The following is a 6,409-nucleotide window of genomic DNA, read 5'->3' on the forward strand; positions in this document are numbered from 1 at the left end:
GAATTTGTTTGTAATACATTACAAACAAATATCCATTGTTTCCAATTTGCAATACGATTTTACAATACGAATACTTTTTGCGACTTACTGTAATATCTATCTTGTTAACGTAATTTACATCAACGCCCGTAGTTTTAATAGAAACGAAACATAATTACGTTCCTCTAGGTGCATTGTACTAACAAACAGAAACGGTAGTAAGTATATATATTACATTGCGAAATCTCGAGTAAGCAAGGCTTAAACTCTAGACGATCTAATACGCCTATTTATTTTCATTAATTTCTAGAGAACAAGGGAACGATCGAATAGGCCTGTTAACTATACGAGACTTAGAAGATATATCGATCGGTCCGCTAATTCGTGCAAGGAACCTCGATTACGCGTTACACGCTTTACACGGGCCCGTATCGTTAAATTTTATCCAGAGAGATACGCAGGGAGAACGCCATTTACGTCAAATTAGCTCCATTAGAACGTTCCTTCGTAGTAGAGAGGTAATATAATCACGATGGAAAAAAAACGTTTTCCTCTCTCTTTCCTTCTATCCTTCCTTTTCCTTCTATCTTTACTTTAAACGCACGCGATTATCTAGACCAGTGGTTGTTAAAACATTTTTGGTTCGCGACTGCCTTTCGTTTACAACAACAACAAAAAATATGAAAACGATATTGTACGTAGTCTATATTTTGTTATATATAAGTGCAACAAACCATCATTGAAAAATAAAAGTACCAAAAATTGAATAAAAACAAAAGCAATATTTAAAACATTTTAAAAGCAAACAAGGAAATTATCAAATCATAGTAAGAATTTTAGAGAGAAAGAGAAAAAAAATAACGAAAAATTAAAAAGGGACCATTTTGCAACAATTTCATTCGCGACTCTCCTCTGTAAGTTCGTGAAACTTCGATTTTAAGAACCACTGATCTAAACTACTTTCTAATGTCTCCTCTTTAATCATCATAATTAATCTTTCTCTATTCGAGAAAATTTGTGCGAATAAAGGAAGCTACATTAAAGAATCTACGTATGCATTAGGTACTTTAAATACTTAACTTATACACGTTGAATATGTACGAAATTGGTGATTCTTTATAGTAACGATGCGGGCTTTTTCTCTTCTACAGAAATACTATATACCATGATATTTCTTGTATAAATCGTTCTCGTTCTAAGAACGAGAGCCACGAAAAGTGTCAACCTTTTCGAGGAAATATTCAATGGAAGAAGGTATCGGAGTTTAGGTAGCCCGTCACGTAAAAGGTATGTATTACTCGGGACGTTTCTCGGCGCTTAATGAAACGCGTACTTCTGGGAACCACGTCTCAAACACGTACGACGGCTTACTAATGTTTCGTGCATGACAATCGCGGACGAACGCGTGAATGTCGCACGGACAATGACCCGGAATTCTTTACCTAGTTGTCATAAAGTATCCTCCAAAAGAAAAAAAGAAATAACAATAACAACAACAACAACAACAACAAAGAAAGAAAGATAGAAAAGAAATGAAACGAAAACGGAATCTTCCCACAACAGAAAATATAAATTTCTATCTTTCTTTCTCTTTCCATTTTTCTGTTTTTCTCTTTACCATTGAACCATTGTAGAGATTTTAAGCTCTCCGAAACTAGGAGCTGCGTTGAATTAGAATGAATCATGGGGGATTAAAAAAGATAATAAAAAGATGAGAGAAAGAAAGAAAAAAAAGAAATATGGTCTATCTTTTGTTAAATGGGGACTTGGGGATATTGTCCTGACATAAAATGGCCGATCTGATCCTCACCCTCCATGCCTTTGATCGTAGTAGCATCACCAACAGAAGGAGGAAGCGATTTTAACCCGGAAATCGCTCGAAGGCTCGTTCTAGAAAATTTTTTCTGAAAGGTGGAATGTGGCTACGTTTTATACACCGAGAGAGAAGAAGGTTGTTCGAATTCAACCCTCTGGGCTTTTCGTAGGATGTGCTGGCGTAGACTTGAAACTCGTCATCGTTGTTGTCATCGTCGGCATGAAAATTTAACGTCATGAGAAAGGTTGAGATAGATAGATAAAGAAATTTAAAAAAAGTGAACGAAGTAAGCGTGAAAACACACGTCAGTATTCGCTGATTTCTGACGAGCTTCGTCCATTCTAGAACAGGGTTGTTAGAAAATCTTTAGTACAGTATCCGGTAATAATATTCCTATTCCAATTTCCTTCTACGCGAGTTATGCCTATCAATTTTTTGTCTTCTTTCTTAATCCCTCTAAGCATCGAATAAATTTCCTATTCCGTTCATAACCAAATGTGGTTGTTATTAAAATAAAACTTAGCGAAACATGAACGTACCAAAAATAGGATCACGAGGTAAGTAAACTCAAAACATTTTGTTCTCTTCTTTTACTTCTTTTTCTTTAAATAATTCCTTACTCACTTATTTTACTTATTATTTTTTTATATAATAAAAAATAATAATATATATTTAAATTCTCCGATTATTAGTTTTATTGATACACAGAATTGATTTTGAAAAATAAGTGGAAATAGAAGTTTAATTAATATTATAAAACCATTATACTAATATTAAAGACATACTTCAATTAGATAGGTTGTATCTTTCCGAACTTTTACACGTAGATTCTTGAAGGACATTTAATATCCATTGTCAAAGTATTAACCTATCCAGGGTATCGGAATTTGAAGTCTACGAGAGAGAAAGCTGATTGTTTGCGATTGGTCAGAGATTGGTCCCTGGTTATCGTCGATTATTTTTTGTTATTGTTGTGTTGTTCCTTCTTGGTCCAAAGAGTAGAAGTGAAAACCACTCGGTCGGCCGTTATTTTTGTCAGCCCAACGAGATGACTCGAAGAAAGAGGAAGGGAAGGAGGAGAAAGAAGAGAGAGAAGATAATGGTCGATCGAGAAACACAACGACCGAGTTCGAACGCCTTCTCTTTTTCTCTCTGTCTCTCTCTCTCTCCTTTCATACCTTTCGGTGCTTTCCCTTTCGACCTTTCACATGGAAAATTATCTGAACTTCTCTAAAGTACTAGTTGATAAATCGAGCGTTTCTAACTACTCGCTTTAACCAATAATTTATATTGTAATATTATATTTATTAAAAATGAATACGCATACACAAACAGACACAAACACGCGCGTAGATGAATTGTGAGTATATCATAAATGTATAATAAGTAAATAAATATTGTACATGCATACATACCTATATACAGGTGGAAGGAAGGTTGTGCATAGAAATAGAATCGAAAGGGTTTAGCGTTGAAGCGAGAAAGATAGAAAAATACGAGGAAAGGGAAAGAAAGAATGAAATAGTGAGAGAGAGAGAGAGAGAAAGAGAAAGAAAGAAATTCCTTCGAAGGCGATTTGAAAAGCGCCTCGTTAGCGTAATAACTTAACGGATCGGGGTACGCCGAGAGATCGTAGAAGATATCTCTACGAAAGGGGGATAACAAAGTATCCGGTACGTCCTTGCGAGATCGGATCGCTTGCACGAAAAGAGATATGGGAGAGAAACGTCATCGGTCGAGGAAAGAGAAAGAAAAAGAAAGAGAGAGAGAGAGAGAGAGAGAGAGAAAGAGAGAAAAGGATAGAAATATTTCTAGAGAGTCACCTTGGTCCTCCACTCTCTCTCTCTCTCTCTCTCTCTCTCTCTCATGGTAACCCGTAAAGACGTACACCCGCGCGCGTTGGAAAATATCTCGAGGGTCATGGTTACCTTTCCTTTCCTTTCCTTAACTTTTTTTCTTCTTTCCTTTTCTTTCCTTTTCTTTTCTCTCATCTCGTCCTGGATATCCTTGGTACGGAATCGTATTCAAAGTTCACTGGTACCCCACCGACCGCACACACTACCTTAAAGAATTATTTTTAACGGGGGTACAACGACGACATGTAAAATAAGCTCTCTACGGGTACTTAGAAGGCGATGGAATCTTCATTACCCGTTTGCGACGAGAGTACCCGGAGAGTCCTTGTTGCTTACGATAGGAGGAGGGATTCGCTAGCACGAATAAAGAGGACGAAGAAGGAGGAGGACAAAAAGGATGATGAGAGAAGGAACAACAGGAAGAAAAAGATACTACCGGGACTACGAAGTAGACGAGCACGCGCTCGACGAATCCTTCTTCTTCTTATTCTTCTTTTTCTTCTTCTTCCTTTTATTTTGATTCTTCTTCTTATTCCTTTTTCGTTGTCGTCGAAACTCGGGGAGGACCTTTATCGCGACGAGACTTACGAACTCCAAACGAGAGACCTTCGGCATCGGCCATCTTGTTCTTCCTTTTCTTTTTTCTCTCTCTCTCTCTCTTTCTTCTTTTCTCTTCTCTTTTCTCTCTTCAGAACGTTGTCGGCCCTAGTACGAGTTTTACAAGCTCGATCGAAATGGTTTCTTCTTGTCACAGGAAAGATACGCCATATACTCAACTTCATCCAAAGATCTAAACAACAATCTTGACAACTTATTCTTTCGAAACAAATATATATATATGTATGTAACCGTGAAAGACTAAAATTGGAGAACGTCCAGATCAACATGGTCAACGCATACCAAATACGTTTGTGAAAGATCGAATATTTTCGTGGTTTATTCCTATACATTAATATTTCGAATGCGAATCTTGACATTCTTTCAAATTTCGATCTTTCAACGTGTATATATATGGAATGTTTATTTTGAAAATGATGTAAGTCTATTTTCTATTGCAACGAGAAAATTAAAGATTAACATATTGATCAATTTAAAAATATAAATTAAAAATTTCAAATCTGACAATGTTTCTATTAACGTATCAATATGTAATTTGATTATATACATTTCTTTAGGCTAATTTTACTGAAATAATATATATTTTACGTGCTGCAAATGGACTTACAACACTTTTAAAATAAACGGTCCATATGTATATTATTTTCTTTTATTTTTCTTTATTCTCTTTTTTGTTCATTCAATATCTTGAAATTCGCGATAACGGATGATTATATTCAGTTTTAATAGAATCTCCATTTTGGGTGGGCCCCGATCGGATGACAAAGGATCCAGGAGTCTCGTCGATCGATTCGAAGGCTCACAATCGTGAGCATGTTTTATTTATCGGAATAATTCAGAAAGAACGTGGGGGTTGTTCAACGAGTTACTCGCTGACCACGAATAAATGCGAAGAAGAAGACAACAACGAACAACGACGTAACAACGACATAGACGACCACCACCACGACAAATATAAGAAGGAGGGAAAGGATCGAGGTTAGTTTCTCGTTGTAACGAGCCTTCAAGAATCTCGGGAGCACAAAAGTACTTCTTTCTTTCTCTCTCTCTCTCTCTCTCTCATTTTCTTTTCTCCCATTCTCTCCTTCTTTAATTTTTTCTCTCTCTCTTTCCTTCTCGTTTTAAAATCTCACCGTTATCTAACAGTTTCGGCGCAATCTCCTAACGGTCCTCGTTTCTACGGACAATGAAATACCTCTGAAAATATGTAATATTATCGTCAACAACCAAGGTGGACCTTTTGTAAGAAACCAGTCGCTTGCTCGCTAGCATCGTTCAAATGGAATTACGTTGCGTTGCGAGAAGCAAGAACGAGAAACTCTCGATTCGCGTCGTACGTCTAGCGGTGCTTATACTCAACGTTTACGAGCAACCTCGTCTGAATATCTAATTGTTCTAGTTGTTGAAAGAAGAAAAAAGAAAAAGAAAAAGTAAGAAAGAATGAAAGAAGAAATATAAACGATAACGTAACAGGTATGGTCGACATTAACGACCACGATGATGTTTCGTTCTTTTCAAGGAATGACTTGTTCGCATATATTTTTCATCTTTTCTTCAAACCTTTAGAAATACGCTTAATAACACAGTCTAACTCTTCCTATTTATCATTGAAAGAAAGATGTCAACGAGTTATTAATTATGGTATTAGACAAATAGCTTTCTATTCTATTTAGTTTACGAAACGTTTTTCAACGCTTACATAATGTGCATACGTATATTATATATGATAAAATAATATAGAATAACGTATAAAGGATGTCTCAGTTAAATGGGATCACCTAACTATCTCATATGTTTACGATTGCTGCATGAAATAACTTTATAGGAAAAAGTTCCACCATTGTGCGAATGTAAAAATGTATTGGTCGAAAGAATTTTGTGTTTTTAATTAAATTCCAAGGCTATCGATGTGTTTTTAAATAAAATCCTATATTTTCTTTGCGATATTTTTATAAAGCGTACAAAAGAAAAACAAACGAATTTATCGCTCTGACGCAATTACAGTTTATTTTTTAACGTAATCCAATTTTTTGCATCGTTACATCGAAATAAAAGAAAATAAAATGATAGGAAATTAGAAGCCGTATTGTTGCCGTATGATTTTTGTCCTCTATCATTTTTATCGATTTTTACTTGAAAA

At 35.7% G+C, this 6,409-nt stretch overlaps 1 long non-coding RNA gene across 1 annotated transcript; it reads left to right on the plus strand.

Moving 5' to 3' along the window:
* The first annotated feature begins 5,024 nt into the window (after nt 1-5,024).
* LOC122516654 lies at nt 5,025-5,707 on the plus strand. Its single transcript, XR_006303639.1, has 2 exons — nt 5,025-5,247; nt 5,416-5,707. It is a non-coding gene; the product is annotated as an uncharacterized LOC122516654 (long non-coding RNA).
* Nucleotides 5,708-6,409: the final 702 nt, after the last annotated feature.

Source organism: Polistes fuscatus, unplaced genomic scaffold (genome assembly GCF_010416935.1).
Source record: "Polistes fuscatus isolate 324 unplaced genomic scaffold, CU_Pfus_HIC Scaffold1, whole genome shotgun sequence".
NCBI classification, from domain to species: Eukaryota; Metazoa; Arthropoda; class Insecta; order Hymenoptera; family Vespidae; genus Polistes; species Polistes fuscatus.